At 32.3% G+C, this 15,576-nt stretch overlaps 1 protein-coding gene across 1 annotated transcript in view; it reads right to left on the bottom strand.

Moving 5' to 3' along the window:
• Window positions 1–11,129, bottom strand: part of LOC101890039 (short neuropeptide F) — a 280,844-nt gene extending 269,715 nt beyond the window's left edge. Inside the window, exon 1 of the mRNA XM_059129914.1 lies at window positions 10,817–11,129. The gene's annotated coding sequence lies outside the window, so the exon portion shown is untranslated. The remainder of the gene's footprint in view (window positions 1–10,816) is intronic.
• Between the last annotated feature and the right edge of the window lie 4,447 nt (window positions 11,130–15,576).

The following is a 15,576-nucleotide window of genomic DNA, read 5'->3' as shown; positions in this document are numbered from 1 at the left end:
TTCTCTTTCTGTGCAGAAAATAAGTTTTTGAAAATTTCGATCTTTTGTGGGGGAGGTACCAGAAGGAGTGGATCGATTTCTACCATCTATATAACAGATCTTGTTCTGATAGAAATATTGAGATGTGTCAAGTGTAAATAGAATCGGACATTAATTTCGCGTCTTATGAGCTTCATAGTTATTCAAAATTTTAATCCTTTGTGGGGTAGGTACCAAAAGGAGTGGATGTATTCCCTCTTAACACCAGACCTTGGGCTAATAAAAATATTGGGATATGTGAAATTTGAAGACAATCAGACTCTTACATCACATTTTATAAGAGTTGTATTTATTCATAATTTTGACCCTTTGTGGGGGAGGTAATTGATGGAGTGGACCGATATTATCCATTTTTGCACATGATGCAAATATTAAGATTTGCACAGTTGGAGCAAAATCGGATTTTAGCTTCTCTTTCTGCGCAGAAAATATATTTTTTGAAAGTTTCGACCCTTTGTGGGGGAGATAACCGAAGGAGTGGACCGATACATTCCATTTTCACACCAGATCTTGGCCTAATAAAATTATTGAAATGTGTGAAATTTAAAGACATTTTATAAGAGTTGTAATTATTCAAAATTTTGACCCTCTGTGGGGGAGGTCCTTGATGGAGTGGACCGATATTGTCCATTTTCGCACCTGACCTAGCACTGATGAAAATATTAGGATTCGCAAAGTTCGAGCAAAATCGGAATATCCTTTCTCTTTCTGTGCAATAAATTATTTTCTTTGAAAGTTTTGACATTTTGAGTGGGAGGTACCAGAAGGAGTGGACCGATATTGCCCATCTCCGAACTCGATCTAAGTTTGACAAAAATATAACCATGTACCGAGTTTGGATCAAATCGGATACTCCCTTCGAGAGTTATCGTGCGCACCAGCCAGCCAGACAGATGGACGGACGGACATCGGTAGATCGAATCCAAATGTTCTGAAACGGATTTGGTCCAAAGAGACCTAGGGTCTAAAACCATATCGGCATATCGACTAGGCACGTTTTGACCGTATCAAATGATATATGTATACCCACTGTAGCCATATGGCTGGGGGTATAATTAGTCATGGTTTCTTCAAGGCAACCGTTACAAGTTTTAAATCAGTAAATTACAATTTCGTACACTTCGAATTTTTACAAAAACCACAAAAATCGATTTAAGTTAAGGCCAAATTTCAAATAAATTTCCCTTTCCCCCAAAATTGTAATTTAAATTTATTTCCTAACAAATCGAATAAAATATTGGCTAATCACAACAACTACCATTTGTCTTCTACTTCCTCCAACAACATCAACAACAACAACGACAAAAGTCATTAACAGCAACAATAAATCTCATTGGCATTGAATCTCAGCCATCAGAGGTTTGAGGTTATCTTCGCAAACATTGCAACTCAGAGAATAGATTGGTGAAAGGCTTAATTTGAAGGATGCCATAAAAACACTGTACAGCAGCAACAACAACAAATGAGAGAAAATACAATTTGAAATCGAATACGCTAATAAAAGCTGTTCCCATGAATACAGGGCGGAAGAGAGAGGGAGAGAAAAAGAGACATCAGGCATCAAGACAAATGCGGGCAATTAAAACAGGATATTAAAATCTTTTCTCAAGGAAATTGTTGAGATTTTGTGGTTTGAAAATATTGCATTGTTCGGTAATAGAAATTTTGAGTTTTTAAATTCAATTCGGAAAATTGATTGAATTTAATTTGAAGCAAAGAGAAAGGATATTCGAATATTCAAAAAATATTCTCATGAGAAATCTAATAAGTCTTCTCATAGAAGACCAATAGGTCATGTCATAGAAGACCAATTGGTCTTCTTATAGAAGACTAAAAGCTCTTCTCATAGAAGACTAAAAGCTCTTCTCATAGAAGAGCTAAAGGTCTTCTCATAAAAGAACTCCAGGTCTTCTCATTGAAGAGCTACAGGTCTTCTCATAGAAGACCAGTAAATCTTCTCGCAGAAGACCAATAGGTTTTCTCATAGAAGACCAGTAGACCTTCTCATAGAAGACCAGTAGGTCTTCTCATAGAAGACCAGTAGGTCTTCTCATAGAAGACCAGTAGGTCTTCTCATAGAAGACCAGTAGGTCTTCTCATAGAAGACCAGAAGGTCTTCTCATAGAAGACCAGAAGGTCTTCTCATAGAAGACCAGAAGGTCTTCTCATAGAATAGAAGACCAGAAGGTCTTCTCATAGAAGACCAGAAGGTCTTCTCATAGAAGACCAGAAGGTCTTCTCATAGAAGACCAGAAGGTCTTCTCATAGAAGACCAGAAGGTCTTCTCATAGAAGACCAGAAGGTCTTCTCATAGAAGACCAGAAGGTCTTCTCATAGAAGACCAGAAGGTCTTCTCATAGAAGACCAGAAGGTCTTCTCATAGAAGACCAGAAGGTCTTCTCTTAGAAGACCAGTAGCCCTTCTTATAGAAGAGCTCTAGGCCGATAGGCCTTATCATACATACAATCCTAATAGATCTTCTTATAGCAGACAAGTAGGTCTTCGAAAAGACTTATTGGTCATCTACAATAAGACCTATCGGCCTTCTACGAGAAGTCCTATCGACTATCTACGAGAAGACCTAACGTTCTTCTATGCGAAAACCTATTGGTCTTCTATGCGAAAACCTATTGGTCTTCTATACGAGAAGACCTATTGGTTTTCTATGTGAGAAGACCTATTGGTCTTCTATGTGAGAAGACCTATTGGTCTTCTATGTGAGAAGACCTATTGGTCTTCTATACGAAAAGAACTATTGGTCTTCTATATGAGAAGACCTATTGGTCTTCTACACGAGAAGACCTATTGGTCTTCTACACGAGAAGACCTATTGGTCTTCTACACGAGAAGACCTATTGGTCTTCTATATGAGAAGACTTATTGGTCTTCTAAGAGAAGACCTGTTGGTCTTCTATATGAGAAGACCTATTGAGAAGACCTACTGGTCTTCTATGAGAAGACCTACTGGTCTTCTATGAGAAGACCTACTGGTCTTCTATGAGAAGACCTACTGGTCTTCTATGAGAAGACCTACTGGTCTTCTATGAAAAGACCTACTGGTCTTCTATGAGAAGACCTACTGGTCTTCTATGAGAAGACCTACTGGTCTTCTATGAGAAGACCTACTGGTCTTCTATGAGAAGATCTACTGGTCTTCTATGAGAAGACCTACCCATAGAAGAAGACCCATAGTTCTTCTCAGAGGAAGAGCAGGTGAGCTTCTTATAGAAAGCCATTAGGATTTCTCATGTGAGAGAGATATCTTTAAATAACAGATAAATTATTGCGTTGGTTATTCACTTAATTGTAGCATATTTTTAGGCATAATATTTGACATTTAATTTTCAATTTTTTTTTTTAATTTTAAAAAGTTTTATTTAACTTTTAACCGAATAAACAATAAAAGTTTCTAACAGTTTAGGCCTGTTTTAACTAATTTCTTCCCATTTGCTGGACATCCTTTTATTTCAAATCCAAAAAAGTTGTTTTGGCAATAAACTTTATTTTTCACTGGAAAAAAACACAAATTTTTTGCGACATTTCATTTGTTTTTCGTTTTGTTTTTCGGTTAGTATTTCTAACGTGAGCTGAACACAAAAAGCCAATTAAAAACTAAGACTACATAATAAATTAAAGAGTGAGTGTGAAAAAATGGGAGAACACAGACAAGTACTTCTTTAATGAGAGGCAGAGAGAGAGAGCCAGAACTGAGAAAACAAAGGTTTCCATGTTCAGCGTTTTATAATGGGTCACAAGAGTCGCTTTTGCATTGTTTTGAAAAAAGGGTTGAGTTTATTTTTTGCTGCTGCTGCTGCTGTTTGTTTAGAGGAGTTGACACCGGCAACAACGGCAAAGCAAAGCAAAGCAAAACAAAACAAAAACACAGCACAAACGAAAACATTATCAGTTTTGTAAACAGCAATTAAAAGTCTTTAAAAAAACACAGAATGGAAAAACTCAAACAACTCTTTATAGTTCCCTCTTTAACACTTTTTGTCCGCCAAATGCGTGTTTCCAGCTTTGTTTGTTTTTGCAGAAATCATTAAAAAAGGTCTCCTTAAAAACAACAGCAACAACGACGACGACAATGGATGTTGTTGTTTTTTAAGCCTCATTAATTTTGGGTTTTTATAATGACCGGAAAGAAAGTTGTAGTTAAAAAAAACATATCGGATGCAAAGATAATTAAGTCCGTAGGTGTAGGAAGTAAATATTCATAAATCATTTGGAACAGGGATTTTTTAAAACATTTTAATAAGATTGTTATGTGTCATTTGACTTTTGATTGGCATATTTTTAATTTGACAATTATCCTAATTACAAAATATCTCGTGTGTAAAGATACTAGATCGATTGTTTAACTGAGGTAATTAATGATACAATAGAACCAACCATTGGCGGTGGTAACTGGTAGGTGTTCAATTTAACAAAAACTTATTTATTGTAATATAAAAAAATATAAATAAAATATAAAAACATATTTAAAACATATTTAATGAAAATGCTAACTTTCCAAAATTCGGCTACTCAATCCAAATTTTATTTGAATCATATATATCGTGTTTGGTGCATCAAATACATGAAATCGGACGAAAATAGAGAATCTCTTGATTCTCAAGATCAAGATGTGGGTACATCAGCAACTTGAAGTCTTTCCATTGCATATTTTGTGAAATATCATAAATTTGAATTCTGCTGTCTTTTTTCCTTATAATTGGACACTAATATGACTAGCCCTGATGCCAAGCTGCTTATGTACCCACACCTTCAGGGTTTTTGGAAGTTTATTTAAAAAGGGGTACAAAATGTACTAAAATTTACTAAAAGTTGAATACTTTTTATTGTACAAACAGAATAAGCTAGAAGTCTAAAATTTGTTAAGAAAGCCTGTGATGGAGTGCAGAAAAGATGTTCCAAAGGGTTTCATTGAAATTTGAACTTAAAGATTTTCGTAAAGTCCTAAAATGGTACTAAACTTCTAAAATCGTACCATTTGGTATTATGTGAACGGATAGAGCTAAAAACTTAAAAGAAAGTATGTTTGGAAATGTGTACTATAACTGTACGAAAAGTACTAAATAGTTTAGATTTTGGTATTGGGAAAAGGAATAGAGGTGTAATTCTGAAATTTGATATGAAGGACACTGTTGGTATGTAATTCTGAAAGAAGAAGATGGATTTTGGGAAATAGTATTATGATTGTTCGAAAAGTACTAAATTTGCCGTTAAGTCTATAATTTGATATTTCGTTTACTGTTGGTATCTAGGATTTAGATATGGTGGTGGATAAGTATAAAAATATTATGGGATACTGAACCTATTCATTGCAGAGGGCTCACTAAAAGTAGAGATTTTTTATTTTTATGTCAGATGAGATGAGCCAAGAGTTTGAAATGCGAGCACCACTTTGTGAAAAAACTTTAAAAATTCTCTAGAATTGTGTATCAGGACAAGTTCCAGTTCGGACATGATAAAATCGAAAACACAATTATGTTAAAAATTAAAAACTATATACATTTTAAAAGAGTATTCCTAAAATAGTAAAAACAATTTTAAAATTTATTGTTCATGTTTAATACCAAATAAATAGACAGAGCTACAATACACGCATCGAATGTTTTCCGGAAAGAACTATTAAAGCTTTCCCAATTTTCACTTTGCCCTCAATATTTGCCTAATTAGAAAAACAAAACATCAAATATAGGGAGGTACCTACATAGGAAATTTTCTGTCACAGGTTGTAGTACTCGCTATGAAGTGCAAATACGGAATTTGAAACTATTGCGGTTAATAATGTAGCCAAAATCATTGAAATACCGAATATGGGGAGGTACAGTTATATGGAGGCTATATCATTTTCAATACCAAAAGTCCTGCAGACCAAACAAAAATTTGAGTAAAATTCAACCTACTTCAATTCGTTAGACATACAGACGGACATCGTTAATCGACACAGAATTTTGTGCTGATCAAGAACATATATACTTTGTGGGGTCTAAAATTTGTATTTTATGGAATGACAAACTTAATATACCCACCATACTATGGTGGCGGGTACAAAAAGAAGAGCCTCGGATTATTATGCAAATTAAGATCGCCCTAATAAATTAAGAACCCTAATCCTGCTTCACATAGTAACCTAACACGATGTCAAGTAATTCAAAAAAAAACTTAGTTTATTTCGTTAACTTAGTTTATTTCGTTGGTACTAGAAACCAAATATATTAAGGAATGGGCAGAACAGTTAGAATCCCTTGTTAATAATTTTCGACAATGATTTTTAATCCTTTAGAGTTCAAAGCATTGCAAAATTGTAGAGAAATGTCGGATGTAGCTACCATATGAGTTTCATTATATTTTTATTTATTTTAGATTTTTAATATAAAAAAGTGCAAAAAGGGCAGGAAATTGTACAACTGACATGAATCTCAACGATTTTTTCTCCTGATTAGAAAAAAACTGTAGAACTCTTCGTAATTCAAAATGGGTAATTTTTGACAATCAAAGAAGGTCGTATATAGTACCAAAATCCCGTTCGAATTAACTATAAATCGAAGACTTATACAATTCATGTTTTGAACAATTTTTGATATGTCTAAGTTTAAAAAAGTCGTTATTTTTTATTTTTTACTATTTTCTTTATTATGAAAAGCGAAATGCTTTCTGTAGTGAAATATGCAGAATTAAAATGAAAACATATTTCCATGGAATCCATCTAATACCAACTGGGAGTTGAAATATGAAATAATAGTGAATATTGTTTAAAATTGTGTAAAAATTGTCAAAACACCTGAAATTGACTGATTATATTACGTTTCGAATATTTGTGAGAAATGTGTCAACTATTGAAAAAGAGAAAAACATTGACAAAAAATACTCATAAACTAAAACTATTTTCAGTTGTGCTTGGTAGCCGATTACAGTAAAATCATGGAGTAAGAAAAGAAAAAATAATTCATTGTAAAAAAAAAATAATAACCAATTGAAAATTTATTCTCACTCAATATTTTTTTATTAAATTATAAAACTTAAACATTTCATGGTATGGATTTTTTCGTGTGGAAAAGGTTGTAAATCATCTGCCCTATATTACGTGGCCACAATCGTAATTACTTTTTACCATTACATATTGCATACTTCCAGGGATATTATTACATCAGTACAATTCTCATTCTCGGGTGTTAGAAAACACTTTGTATTACTTGCTCGCACTGCTATTTCTTCTTCTATGTGGTAGAAAGAATGCATTGTAGTTGTAGTAATCTATAATTAAATTTCCGGTCGCACTGATTGCTGTCGTTTTTAATTGCTTTGCGTTTAACATTTATCGGCGCCAGGGGATTGAAACGGAAAAAATAATTATTAATTTTTTTAAGAATCCTTAAAAGAACCATTAAAGCTAAACATCGCATTCCTAGAGGATTTTTCAAATGCATTTCAAAATTATTGGGTTTAGAGCACATCTGAAAGTTTTTTTAATAACAGTAATATTTCTGTATACCTTGCCATGATAAGGTTTGTATGTTTTTTTCGATTGGGGGATTAAAATAAATGTTTTCAAATGCCAAGCAATTTGCTTACGAAATGCCTTCGATAAGTCGTACCTCGAAATAAAACAAATAAAGCTGTTTTTAGTACCTTGGAGTACACTTTTCAAAATTAATGAAATTCAATACTCATGTTCGACATGCCCTCAGGAGAGTCAATGGAGTAAAAGCATCCTTCTCCGCCTTGTTTATTAATAGGTTCCTTCTGTAGAGACAAAATTGTTAACATACAATGTCAGCATTCGTCCGATTTTTTGAGGCAATTTCAATTTGGTTCAGTGTATCACCGAACGGTTATGAAGGAATTTTCAATTTTTGAAAGGAAAATTTTACATTCGTGTGTAAACTAAAATTTTGAGGCATTCAATAAACAATATACAATACTTTCAGGCGTATTTCAAAGTATTTTAATTGTGATTCGGAACAATTCATTTGTAATTCATAACAATTAATTTGTAATTCGAGAATTCCATTTGTAATTCAAAACATTTCAATCGTAATTTAAGAATTTAATTTGCAATTCCCTTCGATATTCGAAATATTTTATTTGTTTTTCGAAGTTTTCTATTTTGTATTCGAATTGCTCCATTTGAAATTCGATTTATTTCACTTGTAATTCGAATAATTTTATTTGTAATTTGAAAAACCAAATATGAAGTCAATACAACAAAAGATTGCGTTTTTTATCGAATTTCAATTGTGTAATTGACAAATGGAATAATTCGAATGTCAAATTAAATTCGAAAAAAAAAATACAAAAATTCGAATTACAAATGAAATAATTAAAATTTTCAATGGAATTTTATGAATTACAAATTAAATTCTCAAATAACAATTGAAATATTACGAATCACAAAAGGAATTCTCGAATTTCAAATAAAATTTTTCGAATTACATCTGAAAAATGTGTAATTTCTTTATTTATGAGAAGACAAATATTGGGTCAATTCCAATGATGTATGCAATGAATTGGATAGCAGCTTTTCTTTCTCGGCTTTACTTTTCATCCAACCCATTTATCGCAAATGTTTTAGCTAATTAGTCTACCTTTAATTGGTCTAACACATACTATATTTCGCCCATTGGATTTGATGAGACGGAGTTGGAAACAAGTTTTCTTGCTGGGTTAACAAAATTTTGAACGCTAAAATTTTTATCCCAGAACCTGGTACCCATGGGGGATAATACATATATTTTTTACTTTCATACCCCAAAATCGGAATCACAACTTTCTTTTTCTATTATTTAACCGGCAACTATTTTTAAATAAACTTTACCCATTTTATGTGTTGTTGCGCCTAAATGTCTATATGTAAAAATAACTGTAAGTTCGGCTGTGCCGATCTTGGAATACCCTCCACCATTTGGAACGAATTTGGCAAATTTCAAAAAAAAAATCCGTTAAAATTCTGTAAAATCTTAAAAATACCGAATGTAGCCGTTATATTAGGGTCTATACGACGACGTGGACTTACATAGGCAACTTTTGTCATAAGCCATTACAATATTCAAATATCAAAACCAAATAACAAAACGTGGGCCTGCACAGACAATTTCTGTCATAAGCCTTAGTATCCATTGAAACAATCCCGGTGAATAAAGACCGAATGTCGGGAGGTACCGATATAAGGGGGCTATACGAAGACGTGGACCTGCACATACAATTTTCTGTCATAGGTTGTAGTACCCATTACGAACTTCAAATACCAAATTTGAAACAATTCCGGTGAATAATGTCGCTAAAATCTTCCAAGTACCCAATATCGGGAGGTACCGTTCTATAGGGGCTATACGAAGACATGGACCTGCAAAAACATTTTTCTGTCATAGGCTGTAGTATCCATTACAAACTTCAACAATTCCGGTGAGTAATGTCGCTAAAATCATCAAAATACCGAATATCGGGAGGTGCGGTTATATGGAGGCTATATCAAAACGTGGACCTGCACGGACAATTTTCCGTCATAGGCTTTAGTATCCATTACGAACTTGAAATACCAAATTTAAGACAATTCCGGTGAATAATATCGCTAAAATCACCAAAATACCGAATATCGGGAGGTGCCGTTGTATGGACGCTATACCAAAACGTGGACATGTACGGACAATTTTCTGCCATAGGTTTAGTATCCATTAATTCCGGTTAATAATATCGCTAAAATCACCAAAATACCAAATATCGGGAGGTGCTGTTATATGGAGGGTATACCAAAACGTGGACCTACATGGTCCATTTTCAATACCAAAAATCCTGCAGACATAATATACATTTGAGGAAAATTTTGTCAACCAAATTTTATCGAGGTGTTACAAACGGAGTGATAAACTTAATATACCCTCCATACTGTGATGTAGGGTATAATTATTTAGCTATGGTTTTAGAAATTTTAGGTAGAAAAAATATTTATTTTATACTTTTACAACAAAATTATTTTGGAAACGTATCGATATTAGAAAAAGGCGTTTATTTATTTTTACAAAATTTCCTTGTAATTAAAATTTAAGATTTTCTTATTATTTAGGTCGAGGGTAAATGGACATAAACCTTTTAGAGAAAATGTTTCCTTGTATAAAGTATATAATTAGGCCGATCACAAAATAATTAATATTGAAATCTTATATTTTGTGAAAAAAATGTTTAATTCTTCTTTTAAAAATTTGAGCACACATGTGGAAAAGATATTAAATTTTTGTACTTTAAAAATTTAAATTCCGCAATATTTCCTCAAAAACGAACATATAATTTATTTAAGAAAAGATTTTGTTGATGCGCCAAAAAAGAAATGAACGTTGAAAATTTTCTTTTCGAAAAAAAAAATATTTTGCTTAATTTTCCAATTTTTTTTAATAATATAATTTTTAAAATTTTGTGCTTAAACCTTAAAAATTTCCAGTTTTTCGCAACTAATGTTGCATTTATGAAAATTTTGTATATATTTCTCTACATATTTCTCTATATTTCATACCATAAGACATTTTTAAAACAATTAAAATTTATTTTTTTAACTTGCAGTTATTTTGTAAAATTTAAAACTACTTTCTCTTTATCACACATTTGTTTAATAAACTTTTTTTCATAAATTTTATACAGTTCTTTAACTATTTTTTTAAGATTTGCCACTTTTTGATCCAAACGTAATTTTTTATAATTTTTTTTTTTTTTTCAAATTTTAATTTATTTTTTTTTTTACTTAAAGTCCATGTTATTTTAAAATTCACAAATAGCTTACCTTTTTTGTTGGGGAAATGTCCTTTAAATTTTTCAAAATTCAATTTCAAAATGTATGTTCTTGTTTCTTTTTTTAATTAATTCACTTAAATTCCACAATTTGTTAATTTGTATTGAATATTTGCACAAAAAATTTGCTGCACAATTTTCGCACTTGAATTTTCTTGACAATTTAAATCAAGTTATTTCTCTATTTCTTCTTTATTTCAAATATTCTTAAAATTCCAAAAAACACTTTGAATATCGATTAACTTTCAAAAAATTCAAAATATTCTCTTTTTGATTTTAGCTTTGCTATTGGCTCTCAGGAGAAGTTGTTGTTAACAAACGTTAGCGGCAACGCGTTAGCAACGAATGTCCACACGGCCATTGATGCCAAACGTTTATATACAACACAATTCGTTGATGAGACCGTTATTCGTGTCGTGTGTTTGTGTTGGCATTCGGCTAGTTCGTATACAAAACCTTCGGCATTCGTATTCATAAACATCCTGTTGCTTTACCGTTATGCCGTGTGAGTGTATGTGTGTGTAGGTGAAGATGTTTGAGTATTTCATTGAATTTAACTACGATAACAACAACAACGACTGCGAAATGCAATAGAAAGCTTTCCGGACATGTTGTGGTTGATGTCTCAACTAAGCATTGCATAGGTTTGAGGTGAAATTGGTGTTCAGATGTAGTGGGAGTATAATAACGGGGTATGGGATGATTGTGGTGACAATAAGGCTAATTCATAATGGTTTCCTTTTTATAATGACGTCATAGATAGCCGAAGCTTTTTCATGTCCTGCTGACAAGGAATAGAAGGTGTGTTGTGTTTGTCATTTGATTTGATACCTATATTTAAATATATTTTGATTTCTCTTATGATTATTCAAATATTTGACACTCCGAAGGAATGGGCCAATATTGTCCATTTCGTATCGGACCTAAATAAATATGATATAGAACAGTGTTGGCATGTTTGTTCGGGATACCGTAGAATTTTGTTGTTGTTGTTTGTAGGGTTTTTGTTGTAACAGACAGACCCAACTTACATGGTTATGCTATTTCGTTCATGTAAAACGAAAGCATAACAAGTGGAGAGATATGAAAATGTTTATAATTACTGATTTTATAAAAACAACAATAATAGGATTAAGCCTGAAACAACAACTAAATATGATATAAATATTGCAACGTGACAGGTTTGGACTATATTGATAACCTCCTTCACTTTATGTGAAACTAGCTGAACCCGGTGCGCTTCGCTACCCCTTTTGATTTTATATGCATTCAAAATTTTATTTAAGAATATATGTTGGTTAAAAAAAAACAAATTTAAAAATTAAAAAAAAAAAATATTGCACTACTTTAATGCGTAAATAACCAAAACCATTAGAAAAGCAGTAACATGACATACATACACGAAGGGTTTGTCCTTCGGATTTATTTATTTCATAGCAAATACCAAGCGTGCAGTAAACTGCAATCTTTTGAAGTTGATTGGCATTTCTATTGCAATTAGTGAATTCGAAATAGCAACATACATCGCCGTAATAAGCGTATTTCAAATCAATTGTTGTGTTGTTTTTTAGTGTTAGCCCAAGGCGTTGTGGGTCAATGATTCTTATTAAAATCATATCCCAATCTGATCAGATTTAAATATAATTTAAAAAAATTACTTTTACACCAAATTCCGCCACACCTTTCATATTTCATTGAAATTGGTGCGTCAAATATGTGAAATCGGCCGAGAATATATATATGGGAGCTATATCCAAATCTTAACTAATTTCCAATTACTTTGTCACATTTATTATTGTAACCACACATTCCACACATTCTAAATTTCATTGGTATCGGTCATATATATCATGTTTGGTGCATAACATGTATGAAATCGGCCGAAATATATATGTTAGCTATACCCAAACCTCAACTGATTTCAATATAATTTGGCAATTTTTTCTGGTGCCAGATTTTGTCTCTTTCGCTTTGGGTGCATCAAATATGTGAAATCGGCTGTATATATATATGGGAGCTATAATCAAATCTGAGCGTATTTGAATATAATTTGTCAAATTTATTTTTGTACCAAATTTAGCCACTCATGCCGAATTTCATTGGAACCGGAAATACGTATCGTGTTTTGTGAAATCGGCGGAAAATATATATGAGAGCTATATCCATATCTGAACCAATTTTAATATAATTTGACTAATTTATTTTCTAATCAAAATCCCGTTACATATTCCAAATTTCTTTGGAATCGAACATACATATCGTGTATGGTGCACAAAATACATGAAATCGGTCGAAAATATATATGAGAGCTATATCCAAATCTGAACCGATTTTAATATAACTTGACAAATGTATATTTGTTTTAATTTCCGCTACACATTCCAAATCTCATTGAAATTAGAGATACATAGCGTGTTTGGTGCATCAAATACATGAAATCGGTCGAAAATATATATGGGAGCTATATCCAAATCTGAACCGATTTCAATTTAATTTGACAAATTCATTTTGGCTCCCAATTCCGTTACTTATTTTAAATTTCATTACAATTGGAAATACATATCGTGTTTGGTCCACCAAATACATGAAATCGGCCGAAAATGTATATGGGAGCTATATCCAAATCTGAACCGATTTCAATATAATTTGTGAAATCAATTTTTTAGATAAAATCTATCACACGTTTCAAATTTCATTGAAATTGGGGATACATAGTGTGTTTGGTGCATCAAATGCTTGAAATCGGCCGAAAATATATATGGGAGCTATATCCAAATCTGAACCGATTTCAATATAATTTGACAAATTTATTTTCGGATTAAATACCGTCACACATTCCAAATTTCATTGGAATCGAACATTCATATTGTGTTTGAGGCATCAAATGAACGAAATCGGTCGAAAATATATATGGGAGCTATATCCAAATCAGAACCGATTACAATATAATTTGGCAAATTTATTTTTGTTCCAAATTCCGTTACGTATTCCAAATTTGGAGACTGTATCTTCAACCAATCAATAGATATGTGCATATAAAATCTAAATTTTTGGGAGGTACCTCCGATTCTGATGCTATACCTCCACTTCTAAGTGGAAATTCAAAAATGTATATAGCCTATGTTACTTTCTGGCGATGTTGCAGTATATATGGAAATTTTCAGGAAAATCTATTCAGCGGTTTTCGAGTCCATAAATTACAAACAAACAAACATACAAACATTTTCCTCTTTTATAGGTATAGAAAGATAAAAATAATTAATATGGGCAGATAAAAATGTTAATATGGGCAAAATTACAAGACAATCGAACATTTATATCCAATTTTATTGGAAATCATAAATTTCATTTTCATCACAGGTTTTTGGTTGAGAGAAATATTCGGATGTGGCAAGTTGTAAAGAATCGCTGACTTGTTTAACAACATATGACAAATAAAAGTATTGAACATTGTGATCCTTTGTGGGTTAAGTACCAGAAAGGGGTTCGCAGATATATATCAACTTCATAACAGATCTTGGTGTGGGGAATGTACCAGAAGGAGTGGACTGATATATTCCATCGTTACACCAGATCTTGGGTTAATAAAAATATTGTGATGTGTGTAATTTGTAGACAATCTGACTCTTACATCACATTTCATAGGAGTTATAATTATTAACAATTTTGACCCTTTATGGGGGAGAAACTTGATTGAGCGAACCGATATTTTCACACCTTACCTAGCACTGATGCAAATATAAGGATTTGCAAAGTTGGAGCAAAATTGGATTATTCATTCTTTCTCATTAGTGGATTTTTTTTTTTTTTTTTTTTTGAAAAGGTTGACCTTGTTTTGGGGAAGTACCAGAAGATTACTTATCTCTTTACTCGAACTAAGTTTGATAATAACATTACGATGTACCAAGTTTGGATCAAATCGGATACTCACTTCGAGTAATCGAGCACGCCAGACAGAAGGGCGAACATCGCTAGATCGACTCAAAATGCCCTGAAATGGATTTGGTACAAAGAGACATAGGATCAAAAAACCTTTATAGCACGTTTTGGCCATATCAAATGATATGTACCCTCTATAGCCATATGGTCGAGGGTATAATATATATAGAAAGTATACGTTTTTTCCATAGTGCGGCAAGGTGGTTATGATTTATAGGACATTATTATGATAGTAAAACAATATTATGCTCTAATACGTCTTTTAAGAGAAATCATTCCTAATGCTTATTAATATCGAAATTCGCTACTTACACAATTCTCTGGTTAAAATTTGGTGTGACCTGTAGAAAGGCGCTCTTGAATAAGTTGCAAAGACATCATAGCAATTCCTTTAAAATTTCAAAGTAGTTTTACCACAGTGAACGACTCCTTTAAAGCCTCAAGCTTCTTTTGAAAACATAATTCATCCTTTAAAAATTCCAGCATTTCACGGGTCTGACAGCGTCAGTCATAATATTTCTTTTGAAAGGCAAAACGGCGAAAATTGCATATAATTTTCGCTGATATACTCCCAAAATACCATGGTTATTTCTTTCAATAGTTCGACAATATTCTTTTTACGCTTTTTTAACAAATTATCCATTTAAAAAAAATGTTTAATAATTTTTTTGTTTGACAATATATAATTTCTTCAGCCTACGTTTTCAAAATTATATACACGAATTAATACGAGACAAAATATATCGTAACATAATTCCTTTTTTATGCCCTTAGACATGTGGCTACAGAGGGTATATATAATTTGTACGGCCA

This window comes from Musca domestica, unplaced genomic scaffold (genome assembly GCF_030504385.1).
Source record: "Musca domestica strain aabys unplaced genomic scaffold, Musca_domestica.polishedcontigs.V.1.1 7, whole genome shotgun sequence".
Taxonomy (NCBI): domain Eukaryota; kingdom Metazoa; phylum Arthropoda; class Insecta; order Diptera; family Muscidae; genus Musca; species Musca domestica.
This window is presented reverse-complemented; position numbering and strand designations above follow the sequence as displayed.